Source organism: Oncorhynchus kisutch, linkage group LG2 (genome assembly GCF_002021735.2).
Source record: "Oncorhynchus kisutch isolate 150728-3 linkage group LG2, Okis_V2, whole genome shotgun sequence".
NCBI classification, from domain to species: Eukaryota; Metazoa; Chordata; class Actinopteri; order Salmoniformes; family Salmonidae; genus Oncorhynchus; species Oncorhynchus kisutch.
This window is the reverse complement of record NC_034175.2, coordinates 54591127-54614856: the sequence shown is the minus strand read 5'-3', so window position 1 is coordinate 54614856 and position 23730 is coordinate 54591127. Positions and strand designations below refer to the sequence as shown.

The 23730-nt window shown below is 44.9% G+C and overlaps 1 protein-coding gene across 1 annotated transcript in view; it reads left to right on the top strand.

The window, feature by feature from the left end:
* map2 (microtubule-associated protein 2) overlaps window positions 1–23730 on the top strand; it is a 123303-nt gene that overhangs the window by 12091 nt on the left and 87482 nt on the right.

Here is a 23730-nt window from a genome sequence, read left to right as displayed (position 1 = left end):
ATTTAATTGGACATAGTTAAAGTCCTCTGGTATTTAATTGGACATAGTTAAAGCCCTCTGGTATTTAATTGGACATAGTTAAAGTCCTCTGGTATTTAATTGGACATAGTTAAAGTCCTCTGGTATTTAATTGGACATAGTTAAAGCCCTCTGGTATTTAATTGGACATAGTTAAAGTCCTCTGGTATTTAATTGGACATAGTTAAAGTCCTCTGGTATTTAATTGGACATAGTTAAAGTCCTCTGGTATTTAATTTGACATAGTTAAAGCCCTCTGGTATTTAATTGGACATAGTTAAAGTCCTCTGGTATTTAATTGGACATAGTTAAAGTCCTCTGGTATTTAATTGGACATAGTTAAAGTCCTCTGGTATTTAATTGACATAGTTAAAGCCCTCTGGTATTTAATTGACATAGTTAAAGCCCTCTGGTATTTAATTGGACATAGTTAAAGTCCTCTGGTATTTAATTGACATAGTTAAAGCCCTCTGGTATTTAATTGGACATAGTTAAAGCCCTCTGGTATTTAATTGACATAGTTAAAGCCCTCTGGTATTTAATTGGACATAGTTAAAGCCCTCTGGTATTTAATTGGACATAGTTAAAGCCCTCTGGTATTTAATTGGACATAGTTAAAGTCCTCTGGTATTTAATTGGACATAGTTAAAGTCCTCTGGTATTTAATTGACATAGTTAACGCCCTCTGGTATTTAATTGGACATAGTTAAAGTCCTCTGGTATTTAATTGGACATAGTTAAAGCCCTCTGGTATTTCATTGGACATAGTTAAAGTCCTCTGGTATTTAATTGGATATAGTTAAAGTCCTCTGGTATTTAATTGGACATAGTTAAAGTCCTCTGGTATTTAATTGGACATAGTTAAAGCCCTCTGGTATTTAATTGGAAATAGTTAAAGTCCTCTGGTATTTAATTGGACATAGTTAAAGTCCTCTGGTATTTAATTGACATAGTTAAAGCCCTCTGGTATTTAATTGACATAGTTAAAGCCCTCTGGTATTTAATTGGACATAGTTAAAGCCCTCTGGTATTTAATTGGACATAGTTAAAGTCCTCTGGTATTTAATTGGACATAGTTAAAGTCCTCTGATATTTAATTGGACATAGTTAAAGTCCTCTGGTATTTAATTGGGCATAGATGGACCAAAATCACTTGTCTCTAGGCTCCATCACTCAGTCAGTCACAGTAATCATACCAACCCAAAATGAATGGCAAAGATAAGCACTGTACATCAGTCAATTAAAATGGTGCTTATCTTTTCCATTAATTTTGATTGTGAGTGTAACATATACATACTGTATATGCACCCCAAACCCCCCTTTTCACTCTAAGTGTGTCCCCTCTCATCAAAAGTAGTGCACTATATAGGGAGTAGGGTGCCATTTGGGACACATCCTTATTCAGGATTATAGCCCAAGTCCCATCATTGTGTTTATTTTAGACTGGTGTCCCTCGGCTCCCATCCCTACATGGTTTAGCAGTGTCATGGTTAGGGGGATGGGTATTGGGTAGTCTGGTTTGGTAGCACTAGTGTTGATACAGTATAGATACTAATCTGTTACCATCTGTTATTGTAGGACCAAGGTCTAGTCTGTCTGTCTGCAGGCACTCGGGTGAACCCACCCCACACTACACCCTACAGACATATTGTACCATCAATGAGAGGCCATGGTAAAGAATCATAACACAATGCACTAGTAATTAAATCATCTGGATTAAACCACAGGATTAGATGTGATTAAATGTGAGAAGGAATCCCCTCTTTAAGAGGAAATGACAGGATTACAGATGGAATATAGGAGGAGAGGAAAGGACAGTGTTACTGCAGAGACAGGGGTACGTCCCCCTGAGAGCGAGTGGGGGAGGAGAGGAGAGGACAGTCTTACTGCAGAGACAGGGGTACGTCCCCCTGAGAGTGAGTGGGGGAGGAGAGGACAGTGTTACTGCAGAGACAGGGGTACGTCCCCCTGAGAGCGAGTGGGGGAGGAGAGGAGAGGACAGTGTTACTGCAGAGACAGGGATACGTCCCCCTGAGAGCGAGTGGGGGAGGAGAGGAGAGGACAGTGTTACTGCAGAGACAGGGGTATGTCCCCCTGAGAGTGAGTGGGGGAGGAGAGGAGAGGACAGTCTTACTGCAGAGACAGGGGTATGTCCCCCTGAGAGTGAGTGGGGGAGGAGAGGAGAGGACAGTGTTACTGCAGAGACAGGGATACGTCCCCTGAGAGTGAGTGGGGGAGGAGAGGACAGTGTTACTGCAGAGACAGGGATACGTCCCCCTGAGAGTGAGTGGGGGAGGAGAGGAGAGGACAGTGTTACTGCAGAGACAGGGGTATGCCCCCCTGAGAGCGAGTGGGGGAGGAGAGGAGAGGACAGTGTTACTGCAGAGACAGGGGTATGTCCCCCTGAGAGCGAGTGGGGGAGGAGAGGAGAGGACAGTGTTACTGCAGAGACAGGGGTACGTCCCCCTGAGAGCGAGTGGGGGAGGAGAGGAGAGGACAGTGTTACTGCAGAGACAGGGGTATGTCCCCCTGAGAGTGAGTGGGGGAGGAGAGGAGAGGACAGTCTTACTGCAGAGACAGGGGTATGCCCCCCTGAGAGCGAGTGGGGGAGGAGAGGAGAGGACAGTGTTACTGCAGAGACAGGGATACGTCCCCCTGAGAGTGAGTGGGGGAGGAGAGGAGAGGACAGTGTTACTGCAGAGACAGGGATAGGTCCCCCTGAGAGTGAGTGGGGGAGGAGAGGAGAGTGTTATTGCAGAGACAGGGGTACGTCCCCCTGAGAGTGAGTGGGGGAGGAGAGGAGAGGACAGTCTTACTGCAGAGACAGGGATACGTCCCCCTGAGAGTGAGTGGGGGAGGAGAGGAGAGGACAGTGTTACTGCAGAGACAGGGGTATGCCCCCCTGAGAGCGAGTGGGGGAGGAGAGGAGAGGACAGTGTTACTGCAGAGACAGGGGTACGTCCCCCTGAGAGTGAGTGGGGGAGGAGAGGAGAGGACAGTCTTACTGCAGAGACAGGGATACGTCCCCCTGAGAGTGAGTGGGGGAGGAGAGGAGAGGACAGTGTTACTGCAGAGACAGGGGTATGCCCCCCTGAGAGCGAGTGGGGGAGGAGAGGAGAGAACAGTGTTACTGCAGAGACAGGGGTATGTCCCCCTGAGAGCGAGTGGGGGAGGAGAGGAGAGGACAGTGTTACTGCAGAGACAGGGGTATGCCCCCCTGAGAGCGAGTGGGGGAGGAGAGGAGAGGACAGTGTTACTGCAGAGACAGGGGTATGCCCCCCTGAGAGCGAGTGGGGGAGGAGAGGAGAGGACAGTGTTACTGCAGAGACAGGGATACGTCCCCCTGAGAGTGAGTGGGGGATGAGAGGAGAGTGTTATTGCAGAGACAGGGGTACGTCCCCCTGAGAGTGAGTGGGGGAGGAGAGGACAGTGTTACTGCAGAGACAGGGGTATGTCCCCCTGAGAGTGAGTGGGGGAGGAGAGGAGAGGACAGTGTTACTGCAGAGACAGGGGTACGTCCCCCTGAGAGCGAGTGGGGGAGGAGAGGAGAGGACAGTGTTACTGCAGAGACAGGGGTATGTCCCCCTGAGAGCGAGTGGGGGAGGAGAGGAGAGGACAGTGTTACTGCAGAGACAGGGGTATGCCCCCCTGAGAGCGAGTGGGGGAGGAGAGGAGAGGACAGTGTTACTGCAGAGACAGGGATACGTCCCCCTGAGAGTGAGTGAGTGGGGGAGGAGAGGAGAGTGTTATTGCAGAGACAGGGGTACGTCCCCCTGAGAGTGAGTGGGGGAGGAGAGGACAGTGTTACTGCAGAGACAGGGGTATGTCCCCCTGAGAGTGAGTGGGGGAGGAGAGGAGAGGACAGTGTTACTGCAGAGACAGGGGTACGTCCCCCTGAGAGCGAGTGGGGGAGGAGAGGAGAGGACAGTGTTACTGCAGAGACGGGTATGTCTCCCTGAGAGCGAGTGGGGGAGGAGAGGAGAGGACAGTGTTACTGCAGAGACAGGGGTATGTCCCCCTGAGAGTGAGTGGGGGAGGAGAGGAGAGTCTTACTGCAGAGACAGGGGTATGCCCCCCTGAGAGCGAGTGGGGGAGGAGAGGAGAGGACAGTGTTACTGCAGAGACAGGGATACGTCCCCCTGAGAGTGAGTGGGGGAGGAGAGGAGAGGATAGTGTTACTGCAGAGACAGGGATAGGTCCCCCTGAGAGTGAGTGGGGGAGGAGAGGAGAGTGTTATTGCAGAGACAGGGGTACGTCCCCCTGAGAGTGAGTGGGGGAGGAGAGGAGAGGACAGTCTTACTGCAGAGACAGGGATACGTCCCCCTGAGAGTGAGTGGGGGAGGAGAGGAGAGGACAGTGTTACTGCAGAGACAGGGGTATGCCCCCCTGAGAGCGAGTGGGGGAGGAGAGGAGAGGACAGTGTTACTGCAGAGACAGGGGTACGTCCCCCTGAGAGTGAGTGGGGGAGGAGAGGAGAGGACAGTCTTACTGCAGAGACAGGGATACGTCCCCCTGAGAGTGAGTGGGGGAGGAGAGGAGAGGACAGTGTTACTGCAGAGACAGGGGTATGCCCCCCTGAGAGCGAGTGGGGGAGGAGAGGAGAGGACAGTGTTACTGCAGAGACAGGGGTACGTCCCCCTGAGAGTGAGTGGGGGAGGAGAGGACAGTGTTACTGCAGAGACAGGGGTACGTCCCCCTGAGAGCGAGTGGGGGAGGAGAGGAGTTGGGGTGTTGTACCAATTGGTATAATATGGTGGTCTTCTCTCTGTGGAACCATACAGTATGGCTATTGTGTTGATAATTGTGTCCATATAGCAACACACTGAAATGCGAACTGCCAATGGCTTTCTTGTAGTCATCCTCATACATCCATTATCTGATTGCGTCCCAAATGGCATAAGGCTCTGGTCAGAATTAGGGCACTACATATGGAATCGGGTGCTGTTTGGGACGCAGACCTTTTCCCTGACTGTCAATGCAGACACTGGCTGTTCTGTTGCTGTGTTTTGTGGTGCCTGACCACAGCATGTGTGTGGTTTTCTCTTGTTTTCAGCTGAACACACACACACACACACACACACACACACACACACACACACACACACACACACACACACACACACACACACACACACACACACACACACACACACACACAGCACATGTGTTTATGTGGTTATCTCGTTTTCAGCTGAGGAGCAGGGCTGTAGCAGAGGGAGGGAGGAAAAGTCCTTGAGAAAGAAATAAAATAAAAGTGTGTGTATACTGATGGCTAGCAGTCTATATGTAGTCAGTGGCAGTGCTGACAATGCATATTAGGGATATCCTTGGAATGCAACTCAACCACAAGTGTGTGTGGTTGTTTTTCTGCTTGCTCACAACAAATATGTATATACTGTATTCCATACTATCTATTTCATCTTAGCCTATGCTGCTCTGACATTACTCATCTCATATGTATATACTGTATTCCATACTATCTATTTCATCTTAGCCTATGCTGCTCTGACATTACTCATCTCATATGTATATACTGTATTCCATACTATCTATTTCATCTTAGCCTATGCTGCTCTGACATTACTCATCTCATATGTATATACTGTATTCCATACTATCTATTTCATCTTAGCCTATGCTGCTCTGACATTACTCATCTCATATGTATATACTGTATTCCATACTATCTATTTCATCTTAGCCTATGCTGCTCTGACATTACTCATCTCATATGTATATACTGTATTCCATACTATCTATTTCATCTTAGCCTATGCTGCTCTGACATTACTCATCTCATATGTATATACTGTATTCCATACTATCTATTTCATCTTAGCCTATGCTGCTCTGACATTACTCATCTCATATGTATATACTGTATTCCATACTATCTATTTCATCTTAGCCTATGCTGCTCTGACATTACTCATCTCATATGTATATACTGTATTCCATACTATCTATTTCATCTTAGCCTATGCTGCTCTGACATTACTCATCTCATATGTATATACTGTATTCCATACTATCTATTTCATCTTAGCCTATGCTGCTCTGACATTACTCATCTCATATGTATATACTGTATTCCATACTATCTATTTCATCTTAGCCTATGCTGCTCTGACATTACTCATCTCATATGTATATACTGTATTCCATACTATCTATTTCATCTTAGCCTATGCTGCTCTGACATTACTCATCTCATATGTATATACTGTATTCCATACTATCTATTTCATCTTAGCCTATGCTGCTCTGACATTACTCATCTCATATGTATATACTGTATTCCATACTATCTATTTCATCTTAGCCTATGCTGCTCTGACATTACTCATCTCATATGTATATACTGTATTCCATACTATCTATTTCATCTTAGCCTATGCTGCTCTGACATTACTCATCTCATATGTATATACTGTATTCCATACTATCTATTTCATCTTAGCCTATGCTGCTCTGACATAGCTCATCCACATATTTATATATTCTTATTCCTTTCCTTTACTTAGATTTGTGTGTATTAGATATTTGTCGTGGAATTGTTATATATTACTTGTTAGATATTGCTGTCGGAACTAGGAGCACAAGCATTTCGCTACACTCGCAATAACATCTACTGACCATTTGTATGTGACCAATAAAATGTCATTTGATTTGATTTGAGCAGCTGCTGTGACAAAGCAGAGGTAAAGTTAAGCTTCGTGCTGGAGAGGTGGGATGGGATAAGAGTCCTGCCCTGGTGACGAGAAGAAAGCAGAGGTAAAGTTAAGCTTCGTGCTGGAGTGGTGGGATGGGATAAGTGTCCTGCCCTGGTGACGAGAAGAGAGCAGAGGTAAAGTTAAGCTTCGTGCTGGAGAGGTGGGATGGGATAAGAGTCCTGCCCTGGTGACGAGAAGAAAGCAGAGGTAAAGTTAAGCTTTGTGCTGGAGAGGTGGGATGGGATAAGAGTCCTGCCCTGGTGACGAGAAGAAAGCAGAGGTAAAGTTAAGCTTTGTGCTGGAGAGGTGGGATGAGATAAGAGTCCTGCCCTGGTGACGAGAAGAAAGCAGAGGTAAAGTTAAGCTTTGTGCTGGAGAGGTGGGATGGGATAAGAGTCCTGCCCTGGTGACGAGAAGAAAGCAGAGGTAAAGTTAAGCTTTGTGCTGGAGAGGTGGGATGGGATAAGAGTCCTGCCCTGGTGACGAGAAGAAAGCAGAGGTAAAGTTAAGCTTTGTGCTGGAGAGGTGGGATGGGATAAGAGTCCTGCCCTGGTGACGAGAAGAAAGCAGAGGTAAAGTTAAGCTTTGTGCTGGAGAGGTGGGATGGGATAAGAGTCCTGCCCTGGTGACGAGAAGAAAGCAGAGGTAAAGTTAAGCTTTGTGCTGGAGAGGTGGGATGGGATAAGAGTCCTGCCCTGGTGACGAGAAGAAAGCAGAGGTAAAGTTAAGCTTTGTGCTGGAGAGGTGGGATGGGATAAGAGTCCTGCCCTGGTGACGAGTAGAAAGCAGAGGTAAAGTTAAGCTTTGTGCTGGAGAGGTGGGATGGGATAAGAGTCCTGCCCTGGTGATGAGAAGAAAGCAGAGGTAAAGTTAAGCTTTGTGCTGGAGAGGTGGGATGGGATAAGAGTCCTGCCCTGGTGACGAGAAGAAAGCAGAGGTAAAGTTAAGCTTTGTGCTGGAGAGGTGGGATGGGATAAGAGTCCTGCCCTGGTGACGAGAAGAAAGCAGAGGTAAAGTTAAGCTTTGTGCTGGAGAGGTGGGATGGGATAAGAGTCCTGCCCTGGTGACGAGAAGAAAGCAGAGGAAAGCTTATTTAGATCTGGAGGGGTGGGATGGGAATCATGTTGACCTGGTGAAAAGAGACTCCCTTTAGAGGTGGTTTCCTGTCCCAGAAACCCTGTGTACTCGTTTCCTCTTCCTTGAAGAACAAGACGGCCCCCAGACCCAAAATCACAATTTTACCCATGGGGACTCCTGTTAGAATGTTTAAAAGCCTTACTGTGGAGTTTATCAAAATGGACCCCTTATGACTATGTTCCTGGTAAAGACATGTTGTATTGTTCTGATGGATTGGCTGTGGTGTGTGTGTACTTGTTTTCCTACCTTATCAGGACCCCAATGTCCGAACTATTCATGCACATGTTCTGACAAGGTAGGAAAATAAGAACTTTTTTGAAAAGTCAGGACTTTTTTAATGTCCTGGATTTATTTAAATGCTATTTTAAGTTTAAGGGTTAGGTTCAGGTGTAAGGTTCTGCTTTTCTTTTCTTAGTTAACCTTGTTCTTTTTCTTTGTGTTCTGGAACGTAGCCCTGTCTTTCATTTTTGTTCATTGATTTCACCTGTGTTTGTTTCTCACCTGGTCTCATCAGCTCTCTATTTAGTTCAGTTATTTCTGTTTGTATGGTTGTGAGGTATTGTTTTTGACTGCCTACCTGTGTATGACCATTGCCTGCCTGTGACCATGATTCCTGCCTTCTGTGAAGGCTTAATAAACATCTGCCGTGCTCTGCGCGTGAATCTACACCTTGTTCTCCCTGAGTCTGCATTACAGAATACCTCACCTAAAAACCGGAATGGATTCAGCGGATCTATAGCGGCGCCTAACCCAGCAAGAGAAGCGTATGGAGGAAATCTGTGGATTTTGTGGATTTTGTTGTGTCTCTACTCAAAGGCAAAGTCCTGGATCGGGCCACCGCCATATGGACTGCCAACAGCACAGAACTCGGATCCGAGATCCATTTCCACACCCTCTTCAAAGAGGTATTCGATCACTCTCCCTCCGGTCGTCCTATAGGAGACCTCCTCATAGAACTTCAACAGGGATGCAATTCAGCTGCCGACTATGCCCTCGCGTTCCGCACCATGGCTGCAGGGAGTGGATGGAGTGAGGCTGCCGACTATGCCCTCGCGTTCCGCACCATGGCTGCAGGGAGTGGATGGAATGAGGCTGCCGACTATGCCCTAGCGTTCCACACCATGGCTGCAGGGAGTGGATGGAGTGAGGCTGCCGACTATGCCCTCGCGTTCCGCACCATGGCTGCAGGGAGTGGATGGAGTGAGGCTGCCGACTATGCCCTCGCGTTCCGCACCATGGCTGCAGGGAGTGGATGGAATGAGGCTGCCGACTATGCCCTAGCGTTCCACACCATGGCTGCAGGGAGTGGATGGAGTGAGGCTGCCGACTATGCCCTCGCGTTCCGCACCATGGCTGCAGGGAGTGGATGGAATGAGGCTGCCGACTATGCCCTAGCGTTCCACACCATGGCTGCAGGGAGTGGATGGAGTGAGGCTGCCGACTATGCCCTCGCGTTCCGCACCATGGCTGCAGGGAGTGGATGGAGTGAGGCTGCCGACTATGCCCTCGCGTTCCGCACCATGGCTGCAGGGAGTGGATGGAATGAGGCTGCCGACTATGCCCTAGCGTTCCACACCATGGCTGCAGGGAGTGGATGGAGTGAGGCTGCCGACTATGCCCTCACGTTCCGCACCATGGCTGCAGGGAGTGGATGGAGTGAGGCTGCTTTACTTTCTGTCTACCAAAGAGGGCTCAACAGGGAACTTCAGGCAGAGCCTGTAGAGGTGACCTTCAGGATTTAAATCAATACATTCTTATGTCCATCTCCATCGACCACCTCATCGCCGACCACCGAAGAACTCTGCCACCCAGGAACCCGAAACTTTTTCTTTCCATGATCCCATCAGAGTCCTCCAGAGCCCATGCAGTTGGGCCATGCTCCTCTCCCGTATATCGAACGACAAAGGCGAATCCAAGAAGGGCTCTGCCTCTTCTGTGGAGGGAAAGATAATCTACTCAGCCATTGCCCTGTTCGCCACCCACGGAGAGATGAGAAGGGTCCCTCTGCTGCCATGCAGGTAGCTGTGTCCTTATTTCTAAATATCTCCCAGAAGCAATTCTCCATCCCAGTAATGATAACCGTGAAGGGGGTTACCAAGTACGTAGAAGGCTTGATAGATTCGGGAACAGCAGGTCATTTTAGCGATCAAGAGCTTGACATTGATCTAACACCTGTCACCCCTCCCTTTAGGATTAACACCCTGGATGGGCAGCCATTGGGCACAGGCTTCATCACGGACCTGACACAGAGCATCACCCTCCAGGTTGGAGCCTTCCAAACCGAAACCATTCAACTCGTGGAACTCTCATCCCCAAACAGCCACTCATCCTCAGATACCCCCTGCTTTGTCCTCATGACCCTGCCATCTCGTGGCAACAAGGTTAACTATTGTCCTGGTCTTCTACCTGCTTCTCCAGTTGTCTCAACCTACCCTGCAGAGCCACCACCATTGAGGACTCTGCCTCTGCAGTGCCACCCACCATACCATCTGAATACGATCAGTACAGCAATGTCTTCAACAAATTCAAGGCCTCCACTCTGCTACCACATCGCCCAGGGGACTGTGCTATTGACTTACTCCCTGGAGTGTCCCCACCGAAGGGCCATGTTTACCCCCTATCTATCCCGGAAAATGAGGCAATGGAGAACTACATTGATGGATCACTCAAACGGTTTAATTTGTCCTTCTTCCCTGGCTGCGTCCAGCTTCTTCTTCGTTTGGAAAAAAGGACGGTGGTCTCCGTCCATGTATTGATTATCATTCCCTGAATGACATCACTTTCAAGAACCGTTTCCCTCTTCCTCTGATCCCCGTGACCCTTGAACAAGTGAGCTGTGCCAACATCTATACTAAACTCGACCTGCGAAGTGCATATAACCTTGGGCACTACGAATACCTGGTCATGCCCTACGGCCTTACGAACACCCCCACCGTCTTCTAATTCTTTATGAATGAGGTTTTCCAGGATATGATCAACCGCTTTCTCATCGTCTACATTGATGACATCCTGATTGACACCCACTCCCTGAAGGAACACATACAGCATGTGCAAAAGGTTCTTCAACGGCTCCTTGACCATAACCTTTATGTGAAGAAAAGAGCGCCTTCCATGTAAGCTTCGTACTGACACCTGGTGGGGTCAGCATGAATGAGAACAACGTCACCGCCGTCGTTAACTGGCCCAAACCCACCACCGTTAAGCAACTCCAACGTTTCATTGGGTTCACCAACTACTATCGCTGGTTCATTCGGCACTTCAGTTCTGCTGCTGCCCTTACCAAAAGACCCGGGCCTTTCAATGGACCGATACCGCCCTGACTGCGTTCAACAACTTGAAACACCTCTTCACGTCAGCTCCTGTCCTTCGCCAACCTGATCCGATCCTTTCTGTCAACCTGGAGGTGGATGGTTCTGCTTTTCTTTTCTTAGTCAACCTTGTGTTTTTTTATCTGTGTTCTTGAGCGTAGCCCTGTTTCTTTGTCCTGGAACGTAGCCCTGCATCTTTGTCCTGGAACGTAGCCCTGCATCTTTGTCCTGGAACATAGCCCTGTTTCTTTGTCATGAAATGTAGCCCTGTTTCTTTGTCATGAAACGTAGCCCTGTTTCTTTGTCCTGAAACGTAGCCCTGTTTCTTTGTCCTGAAACGTAGCCCTGTTTCTTTGTCCTGGAACGTAGCCCTGTTTCTTTGTCCTGGAACGTAGCCCTGTTTCTTTGTCATGAAACGTAGCCCTGTTTCTTTGTCCTGAAATGTAGCCCTGTTTCTTTGTCCTGGAACGTAGCCCTGTTTCTTTGTCCTGGAACGTAGCCCTGTTTCTTTGTCCTGGAACGTAGCCCTGTTTCTTTGTCCTGGAATGTAGCCCTGTTTCTTTGTCATGAAACGTAGCCCTGTTTCTTTGTCCTGAAACGTAGCCCTGTTTCTTTGTCCTGGAACGTAGCCCTGTTTCTTTGTCCTGGAACGTAGCACTGTTTCTTTGTCCTGAAACGTAGCACTGTTTCTTTGTCCTGAAACGTAGCCCTGTTTCTTTGTCCTGGAACGTAGCCCTGTTTCTTTGTCCTGGAACGTAGCCCTGTTTCTTTGTCCTGGAACGTAGCCCTGTTTCTTTGTCCTGGAACGTAGCCCTGTTTCTTTGGCATGAAACGTAGCCCTGTTTCTTTGTCATGAAACGTAGCCCTGTTTCTTTGTCCTGGAACGTAGCCCTGTTTCTTTGTCCTGGAACATATCCCTGTTTCTTTGTCCTGGAACGTAGCCCTGTTTCTTTGTCCTGGAACGTAGCCCTGTTTCTTTGTCCTGGAACGTAGCCCTGTTTCTTTGTCCTGGAACGTAGCCCTGTTTCTTTGTCCTGGAACGTAGCCCTGTTTCTTTGTCCTGGAACGTAGCCCTGTTTCTTTGTCCTGGAACGTAGCCCTGTTTCTTTGTCCTGGAACGTAGCCCTATCTTTCGTTTTTGTTCATTGATTTCACCTGTGTTCGTTTCTCATCAGCTCCCTATTTAATTATTTCTGTTTGTATGTTTGTGAGGTATTGTTTTTTTTTGACTGCCTACCTGTGTTTGACCATTGCCTGCCTGTGACCATGATTCCTGCCTTCTGTGAAGGCTTAATAAACATCTGCCTCGCTCTGCGCGTGAATCTACACCTTGTTCTCCCTGAGTATGTATTACATCAGGGTTTAAGGTTAGTGTTAGGGAAAAAATGATACTTTTTTTAATGGTCAAACATTTTTAGTCCCCATAAAATCCTGAAATTTCACGAAAACAAAGCAGTGTGGGTGATTGGGGATTGGCTGCTCAGTTTTAGCGTATTTAGCTCTGGCTGTTTCACCTGGCTGGTTGAGGGTATTGTCTCCCACAAGGTGAAGAGCAGAGCGCTACTCTGGCTTCCAAATGGTTACAGACAGAAGTGAGGTTTTCCTTTCTCTGGCTCGTTCTCTCTGCCATTCTTTTCATTCTTCCTCTCTTGTCCCCTCTCTCACTCCATCCCTCTCTATCTTTGTTCCTTCTGTGGGCTATGGTGGTTAAGTAAAGATCCCAGGTATAATGTTATCCTTTGTGTGGTCTCACAAAGCAGGCCTATACTGTATGGTTGCTAAATTAAACTATCTATTGTGTTCATTGTTTGTTGGTTAAGGTAAAGAAGACATGGCCAGGAGGGTCAGAATGACAGAATCTAGCTTGTCCTTTAGTATGGCTGGCATCATTCAATCAAATCCTATTGATGGTTAGGAAGGAAGGACATTTGTCAGGGTCTTTGTTTGCTCACCAAATGGTACCCTGTTGTCAGAAGTGCACTATAAAATACATAGGGTACCATTTGGGACACAGCCCTAGGCTCTCTCTAAAAAGATCCTTTACTGCTATGACACTGGCTGTTATTGGTCGCCATGGAGACTGAGTCTTGATGTTGTCGTGGAAACAGAGTTGTTAGCTGCAGTGGGCAGCTTCTCGATTTGCCGCCCACGACCGTCCATAGCAGCTAGGCTTTTTACTGAGGTAGACAAATAGCAGCATGCAGTTTGGCATGCTGAAGGTCCTGGACAGAACCACCCAGTAGAGAGAGAGGTCTAAACCGACACACGAGTGGATTTGATAGTGTTGTCAGACATTCATTGATCACCACACAATCATGATCACAGTAGCGGTGTGTGGGTAAAATCACTGGGGAAGCCAAGCCAATACAAAACCATATTACAACCTACGTTGTGATATTTGCATTGTTTGCTCTTCAACCCATTCATTCAGGCACCACTGTGATATGCAGTAAGGCCCTGAGCCTGTGACAACAAAGACAGTCCACAGTGGCGGAAATAAATTCAACTACACATTGTTTCATCACAAAACTGGAGAGCAACATCTGTCCGGTGAATCCGCAAAGCAGAAATAACACATAACAGTTATATGACCTGCAACATGGTCAAACAAGTTAATGTTTTCGACAGTTTACTAAACAACTACTGATTTAGAACCACAGAGTTACCGCAAGTCTGCACAAAGACAACAGGAGCACTGCCTCCGCTATTCCAGCACCATTTACACTTTAACATTTAAACATCATCAAATCAACAGGGCTCTATATGCTTAGTTTAATACACTGAAAACAAACGTAAAGATACCAAAAACAATTTAGTCCAATCAATTTGCTGAATATAATATGGCTGCCCATGGTACTGATTTGTGTGTGTGTGTGTGTGTGTGTGTGTGCAAGAAAGAAAAACATTGGCCCCCTACTTGTAGACTAGTTGAACGCCAATGCCATCCTCATGTTGTCAAAACGGTCTATGACTCTATCATGCAGTACGCTTTGACTTTTTGTTTTCATAGGCTACCTAGCTAAAATGCATCCTCGCATGGGCAAAAATGAATCAGCTAAGATAGCTAACTAAGTAGACTACTTTGAACTTCACTCATCAGGCCTGTGGCACAGTATATTCATTTATGGTTAGATCCATACAGAGAATTAAGTCAAAACCACAAGTCCAAATCCACATCTCCATCCATGGCTTAGTAAAGGGATGATTTAGCAAGCTAGTTACTGCAGGACATCACCACAAGCAGACCAAAAACAATCATGTCAGTTTGAACAGCTCCTTTTTTCAGTTATCCTCAGTTATGTGAAAAAGATTACAAACAGTGATTGTTAAAGAATATAAGATAACCACTGGAATGTATGTCTGACAATGATGACATTTTGCTTAGGATGTGATTTTGATTGGTGTGAAGTCATATCCAAACCAGCCTCCCTTGGGGGGTGTTTTGCTGCGCCCAGGACAACCCACAGCTCAACGCTGATTGGCAAATTATTTTATTTATTTATCAAGGGAGGCCAAATGCTTGCTGACATCAATCAACCAAATGCTATGGCGCCAACATGTCATACTCTTTTGTTCCAGACAGTATCAGATACATGGGCTACACATACTGAGACAGAGTGGTGCTGCTTCCCTCATGCGGAGTATTTCTCCGGTGAGATTCAGCCACTTGTGAATTGACAGAACAGTATGAAAACAGAGAGACGAAAGATAAATCATTTTATAAAACCTGGCTTCTCTCGGCATCCATGAATACACGCCACTGCATGATCAGATATAAGGGGTTAAAGTCGTCTGTTAGTTAGCAATGCAAGATTTGGTTCTGAGTTCCGAGTTAAACTGGAATACATTTTGGTTTTACATTCCATACAAGGTTTTCTCCATCTCTCTCTCAACCCCCACATATCTCCTAGCAGTTTATTCATTCATCATGAGTGTATTGCTTTGTGCAGTTGTGCGGTACTTAATGGTTGTCATTCTGTAGTTTTATTGCTCCCTTGGTAGGTGGATATGGATATGTGACACTGTTAGCTGTGCCACACACACACAGAGGATACTGGTAGCTGGGGTTGTTGTACCAATAATGTTTCTAACCACTCAGATGTGGACAGTCTGCAGACCTGAAAGAGGTGATTTATTAAAATGGGTGTTCTGTATTGTGGTATTAACATCAACACTCACAGTACAACACCATGGTGGGTTTACTCTAGTGCAAATTAACCACCTCAACTATTTCAGTTTACTCTTACCACGTGGGATTTATAGTTAAGAACAAATTTGTATTTACAATGGCGGCCTACCCCAACCAAACCCTAACACGGATGACACTGGGCCAATTGTGCTCTGCCCTATGGGACTCCCAATCACAACCGGGTGTGATACAGCCTGGAATCGAACCAGGGACTGAAGTGACACCTCTAGCATTGAAATGCAGTGCCTTAGACCGCTGCGCCACTTGGGAGCCCAAATGGAGAGAGCCCTGACACTGATTGACAGTGAATGGGCCAAGTTGCAAACGTGTGTGTGTGTGTGTGTGTGTGTGTGTGTGTGTGTGTGTGTGTGCATGCGGAGGAGGGACTCCCAATCAGACAGCATTGTAAAAAGCTGTGAAACATTCTGCGTCATTGTATAGAGCAGCATAAAATACAGTGGAAGTTTACATACACCTTAGCCAAATACATTTCCACTCAGTTTTTCACAATTCCTGCCATTTAAGCCTAGTAAAAATTCCCTGTTTTAGGTCAGTTAGGATCACCACTTTATTTTAAATGTCAGATTTATTTCAGCTTTTATTTCTTTCATCACATTCCTAGTGGGTCAGAAGTTAACATACACTCAATAAGTATTTGGTAGCATTGCCTTTATATTGTTTAACTTGGGTCAAATGTTTCGGGTAGCCTTCCACAGCTTCCCACAATGAGTTGGGTGAATTATGGCCCATTTCTCCTGACAAAGCTGGTGTAACTGAATCAGGTTTGTAGGCCTCCTTGCTCGCACATGCTTTTTCAGTTCTGCCCACAAATTTGCTATGGGATTGAGATCAGGGCTTTGTGATAGCCACTCCAATACCTTGACTTTGTTGTCCTTAAGCCATTTTGCCACAACTTTGGAAGTATGCTTGGGGTCATTGTCCATTTGGAAGACCCATTTGCGACCAAGCTTTAACTTCCTGACTGATGTCTTGAGATGTTACTTCAATATATCCACATCATTTTCCTTTCCTCATGATGCCATGTATTTTGTGAAGTGCACCAGTCCCTCCTGCAGCAAAGCACCCCCACGACATGATGCTGCCACCCCCACAACATGATGCTGCCACCTCCGTGCTTCACAGTTGGGATGGTGTTCTTCGGCTTGCAAGCCTCCCCCTTTTTCCTCCAAACATAACGATGGTCATTATGGCCAAACATTATGGCCAAACAGACTTTTCTCCAAAAAGTGCGATATTTGTCCCCATGTGCAGTTGCAAACCGTAGTCCGGCTTTTTTATGGCAGTTTTGGAGCAGTGGCTTCTTCCTTGCTGGGCGAACTTTCAGGTTATGTCGATATAGGACACGTTTTACTGTGGATATGGGGGGTCAAAAATGGCAACTGTACAGGCAGGGAAAAGGCTAGTAAGGTAGTCTGGGAGATCAGGCAAGAGGTTGATGACAGGATATCTGATAGGCAAAAGTACAGGCAGGGAATGGGCAAAAAGGTGTCGTTAGTGAGGGTGGCCAAAACTATGATACAACGGAGGACTAATACAGGAAAAAACAGAGCTCCAAATAGAAATGTGTATCAATACAAACAATACCTCACAATGATGGGGTGCAAAGAACTGAACTAAATAGTTTGTGTAAATGACATACAGGTGTGTGAACATATGATTTGAATTCAGGTGATTGGGATCTGGAGAGTGAGCTGCGTTCAGGGGGTCTACGTGTTTGAGAGTGTGAGCTGGAAAGTGGGCTGGAAAGTGAGCTGCGTTCAGGGGATCTATGTGTTTGAGAGTGTGAGTTGGAAGCAAATAAGGGCTATTTGATCAAGAAGGAGAGTCATGGAGTGCCTCATCAGATGACCTGGCCTCCACAATCACCCGACCTCAACCTGAGATGGTTTGGGATAAGTTGGACTGCAGAGTGAAGGAAAAGCAGCCAACAAGTGCTCAGCATATGTTTTTATTTTACCAGGCAAGTCAGTTAAGAAGAACAAATTCTTATTTTCAATGACCTTGTCAGCTCAGCGATTTGATCTTGCAATCTTCCGGTTACAAGTCCAACGCTCTAACCACTCTAACCTGCCGCCCGATATGTGGGAACTCCTTCAAAACTGTTGGAAAACATTCCAGGTGAAGCTGGTTGAGAGAATACAGGATGATGAGGGATGAAGGAGTCACACATGATTCAGTCTGAGCCATTGTGGAATTTCTAAAGGTAGATGAATATACTGTATGGCTCTGGGAAGTATACTACATCAGTCAGTCACATTGAGCAGCAAAACACTGTCTTTGATCAAACACCTGTTTAGTATTGTTTTCCTGAATTCTCCTTTCTCTTGTCAGCTCCAGTCTTCCCTGTACCATCATACAGGCTGACGGGACAATGTGGGTTTATGCGTCACATCATGACTGTCATGGAACACAGATCAACATCACACGCTAACATCTTCCGCTGAGCTATAAGCAGCGGAGGTGAGATTAGCTAACTCAGGAGCAAAGGAGAGAGGGAGGGAGGAATAGAGAGAGGGAGGGGAGTGGGATGGAGGGAGGGAGGGAAATAGATAAATGGTCTTATTTTAAATAGATAAATGGTCTTTTAAAAAAGGTTGAATGTGTCTGACTTTATTCAAAAGCAGTCGACAAGGTTGTTCTGGCTCTGAGTAGGGTTGGGCGGTATCCATATTTTCATACGTCATACAGTTTCTGTACCATACCGGGGTATATGGTATTACCGCTGTGGTGGAATTCTTGTCATCAAAAGGAGAGACTTTTAGATTTCTTCAAAACAATCCAACTTTATTATTTAATTACTGCAGTAATGGATCTGGTCGGTAATCACCCGTGGAGGTGATCACTGAGAACGCAACGTGCTGGTTTGAGCCACAGCATTTTATATCAAAGTCCATCCTCCTTCAGTCTACATGACAAACAACAGATTTAAGGAATGGGTCACAAGGTTAATATTTGTATGAAAGATACTTATAATTCACAGCAAACAGTATCTGCTGTAAAAACAGTTCTCATTGTGTAGAGACCAGCGTCTGGCCCTCCAACATCATTCTGGGGCCATCTACTCCTGGTACCCCAGCACAGAAACATTAACTCATGCTCTGGAATGCGGTATCACCCAAAGACATCGGAAATCTTCTTGAGGCCCATCCTCAGTAGAATACACACAGATGAGAGTTCTAACAACCACTTATTCTGTTGCATAAAACAACCATTTGATGCAGTAACAGCATTATAACATAATCTTGTCATTTCCACCATACTGCATGTGCACACAAGGGGCGCTATATTTTTTATAATACTATTGGACGCACAATACTATTTAGGCAACAGGTATTTTTGTAACGGTCTTGAGTTGAAGGAGAGGCGGACCAAAATGCAGTGTGGTTACTTGTATACATCTTTAATAAAGCTGAAAACACAAACAGTATACAAAAACAATAAATGTGGAAAAAAAAACTAAACAGCCTATCTGGTGCAAACAAACACAGAGACAGGAACAATCACCCACGAAACACTCAAAGAATATGGCTGCCTAAATATGGTTCCCAATCAGAGACAACGATAAACACCTGCCTCTGATTGAGAACCACTTCAGGCAACCATAGACTTTTCTAGATAACCCCACTATACCACAATCCCAATACCTACAAAAACCCCAAGACAAAACACACCACATAATTAACCCATGTCACACCCTGGCCTGACCAAAATAATAAAGAAAACACAAAATACTAAGACCAGGGCGTGACAATTTTGATCCAGGAGGAGATTGAATGTCTTTGTTGTAACCAAGAAGCTTGATTTTGACATTAGCCACTTAGCTAACAAATTAGCAAACCAAATGCCTAGCTGGATATAGTTTGACACATCTTAGATTTCTTATAGTTATGCTTAACTTATAAGCAGTGGGGTAGGTAGCACAGCACCCCCACAGCACCCCAAGGCAGTGCGCAAATCCTATCCAACCTGGCGTGGTATAATTTGATACAGGATGACCATTAAGGCCAGATTGTTCTTCAAGATGCTCCAACATTCATAGATTACTAGCAGGGTCATTCAGAGGTCGTTAGAGAGAGTGAGTCAAACAGCAGGTCCGGGACAAGGTAGCACATCCGGTGAACAGGTCAGGGTTCCATATTCGCAGGCAGAACAGTTGAAACTAGAGCAGCAGCACGACCAGGTGGACTGGGCACAGCCAGGAGTCATCAGGCCAGGTAGTCCTTATAGACTAATCAATGCTGATAAATAGGCTATGTAAATGTTGCATGTATTTGTTTCTATTTTAATGATTGTCAATTTCATCTTCATACTATCGCATAGCAGTCTCTCTCCCTTTCATACTTTCTTTGTCAATTCACTATGTAATAGCCTTCTTTTGGAAAGCTTAAAGTAGGCCTAGGTTATTTAATACATTTTAAGAAAAGGATAAATATTTACTCTTGTGTCTGACACGCTGGTGGCTTTGATTGACTGGTTCTTTTACAGGGGTGTGGGCGTGTGAGTTCGCTGATTCTCTCTATAGGCATATACTGTATGTCCATTCAGAAGGTTTACTAAAGTAGCCTGTCTGGACTCCATCTCTTTATTAAGAATCAAACACTTCTGTCATGATTTAATCTTGTAAAAGGCCTATTTCAGTAGAGACCCTTTCTCACCAAGTCCGTTACTTTCGTCCGAATAAATGGGAAGAAAAAAATGAATACGAGCAGGTCTTGTTTATGACGCCGTTCACACCAATTGCGAAATATCGTCCTGCCACAAACCGTCAATGATTTATTCGGAACAGGTTTGATTTGTTCGTCTTTTCCCATGAGAAAATAACAGGACAATGACCCTAAGTACACAGCCAAGACAACACAGGAGTGGCTTTGGGACAAGTGTCTGAATGACCTTGAGTGGCCCAGCCAGAGCCCAGACTTCTCTGGAGAGACCTGAAAATCTCTGGAGAGACCTGAAAATAGTTGTGTAGCGACATTCCCCATCCAACCTCACAGAGCTTGAGAGGATCTGCAAACAAGAATGGGAAAACTCCCCAAATTCCGTTGTGCCAAGCTTGTAGCATCATACCCAAGAAGACTGTAATCGCTGCCAAAGTTGCTTCAACAAAGTACTGAGTAAAGAGTCTGAGTATTTAGGTATGTAAATGTGATATTTCAGATATTTCTAAAACCTGTTTTTGCTTTGTCATTATTGGGTATTCTGTGTAGATTGATGAGGGGAAAAAACAATTTAATCAATTTTAGAATAACGCTGTAACATAACAAAATGTGGAAAAAGTCAAGGGGTCCGAATGCACTGTATATAGACTACTCATTGAAGAGCTAGAGAGAGGGGAGATAGATACGTAGGCCAGTGTCGTTGTCAGTGGAGATGAGTGAACTGCACATAAAAGGGAACTGTGAAGAATACAGACAGATGTGTAAGTAAGACAGAGAGATGTGTACGTTTGACAGAGAGATGTGTACGTTTGACAGAGAGATGTGTAAGTTAGACAGAGAGATGTGTAAGTTAGTCAGAGAGATGTGTATGGTAGACAGAGAGATGTATAAATCAGACAGAGAGATGTGTAAGTTAGTCAGAGAGATGTGTAAGTTAGACAGAGAGATGTGCAAGTTAGACAGAGAGATGTGTACGTTAGTCAGAGAGATGTGTAAGTTAGTCAGAGAGATGTGTACGGTAGACAGAGAGATGTATAAATCAGACAGAGAGATGTGTAAGTTAGACCGAGAGATGTGTAAGTTAGTCAGAGAGATGTGTAAGTTAGACAGAGAGATGTGTAAGTTAGACAGAGAGATGTGTACGTTAGACAGAGAGATGTGTACGTTAGACAGAGAGATGTGTACGGTAGACAGAGAGATGTGTAAATTAGTCAGAGAGATGTATAAGTTAGTCAGAGAGATGTGTACGGTAGACAGAGAGATGTATAAATCAGACAGAGAGATGTGTAAGTTAGACCGAGAGATGTGTAAGTTAGTCAGAGAGATGTGTAAGTTAGTCAGAGAGATGTATAAGTTAGTCAGAGAGATGTATAAGTTAGTCAGAGAGATGTGTATGGTAGACAGAGAGATGTATAAATCAGACAGAGAGATGTGTAAGTTAGTCAGAGAGATGTGTAAGTTAGACAGAGAGATGTGTAAGTTAGACAGAGAGATGTGTACGTTAGACAGAGAGATGTGTACGTTAGACAGAGAGATGTGTACGGTAGACAGAGAGATGTGTAAATTAGTCAGAGAGATGTATAAGTTAGTCAGAGAGATGTGTACGGTAGACAGAGAGATGTATAAATCAGACAGAGAGATGTGTAAGTTAGACCGAGAGATGTGTAAGTTAGTCAGAGAGATGTGTAAGTTAGTCAGAGAGATGTATAAGTTAGTCAGAGAGATGTATAAGTTAGTCAGAGAGATGTGTATGGTAGACAGAGAGATGTATAAATCAGACAGAGAGATGTGTAAGTTAGTCAGAGAGATGTGTAAGTTAGACAGAGAGATGTGCAAGTTAGACAGAGAGATGTGTACGTTAGTCAGAGAGATGTGTAAGTTAGTCAGAGAGATGTGTACGGTAGACAGAGAGATGTATAAATCAGACAGAGAGATGTGTAAGTTAGACCGAGAGATGTGTAAGTTAGTCAGAGAGATGTGTAAGTTAGACAGAGAGATGTGTAAGTTAGACAGAGAGATGTGTACGTTAGACAGAGAGATGTGTACGGTAGACAGAGAGATGTGTAAGTTAGTCAGAGAGATGTGTAAGTTAGTCAGAGAGATGTATAAGTTAGTCAGAGAGATGTGTATGGTAGACAGAGAGATGTATAAATCAGACAGAGAGATGTGTAAGTTAGTCAGAGAGATGTGTAAGTTAGACAGAGAGATGTGCAAGTTAGACAGAGAGATGTGTACGTTAGTCAGAGAGATGTGTAAGTTAGTCAGAGAGATGTGTACAGTAGACAGAGAGATGTATAAATCAGACAGAGAGATGTGTAAGTTAGACCGAGAGATGTGTAAGTTAGTCAGAGAGATGTGTAAGTTAGACAGAGAGATGTGTAAGTTAGACAGAGAGATGTGTACGTTAGACAGAGAGATGTGTAAGTTAGTCAGAGAGATGTGTACGGTAGACAGAGAGATGTGTAAATTAGTCAGAGAGATGTATAAGTTAGTCAGAGAGATGTGTACGGTAGACAGAGAGATGTATAAATCAGACAGAGAGATGTGTAAGTTAGACCGAGAGATGTGTAAGTTAGACAGAGAGATGTGCAAGTTAGACAGAGAGATGTGTAAGTTAGTCAGAGAGATGTGTACGGTAGACAGAGAGAGATGTGTAAATTAGTCAGAGAGATGTGTAAGTTAGTCAGAGAGATGTAGAAATCAGACAGAGAGATGTGTAAGTTAGACCGAGAGATGTGTAAGTTAGTCAGAGAGATGTATAAGTTAGTCAGATAGATGTAGGCAGAGAGATGTATAAATCAGACAGAGAGATGTGTAAGTTAGTCAGAGAGATGTATAAGTTAGTCAGAGAGAGGTATACGTTAGTCAGAGAGATGTGTAAGTTAGTCAGAGAGATGTGTACGTTAGACAGAGAGATGTGTAAGTTAGTCAGAGAGATGTGTACGGTAGACAGAGAGATGTATAAATCAGACAGAGAGATGTGTAAGTTAGACAGAGAGATGTGTAAGTTAGACAGAGAGATGTGTAAGTTAGACAGAGAGATGTGTAAGTTAGACAGAGAGATGTGTAAGTTAGACAGAGAGATGTGTAAGTTAGTCAGAGAGATGTGTAAGTTAGACAGAGAGATGTGTAAGTTAGACAGAGAGATGTGTAAGTTAGACAGAGAGATGTGTAAGTTAGACAGAGAGATGTGTAAGTTAGACAGATAGATGTGTAAGTTAGACAGATAGATGTGTAAGTTAGACAGAGAGATGTGTAAGTTAGACTGAGAGATGTGTAAGTTAGACTGAGAGATGTGTAAGTTAGACAGAGAGATGTGTAAGTTAGACTGAGAGATGTGTAAGTTAGACTGAGAGATGTGTAAGTTAGACTGAGAGATGTGTAAGTTAGACTGAGAGATGTGTAAGTTAGACAGAGAGATGTGTAAGTTAGACAGAGAGATGTGTAAGTTAGACAGAGAGATGTGTAAGTAAGAAGTTAACAAATTCATGAATGCATCATTCGTATAGACTACAGTATATACAGTATTAGGCTATATATTATAGGCCTGCTATAGTGAATCTAGGCCTGTACTATAGGCAACCCTAAAAGACAGAGATAACATTCTGCCGGAGTTTACCCGTATCAATAATTGGTTGCACAGATTTAAATTAAATGTAGTGTCAACATAACCACTCATAACCACT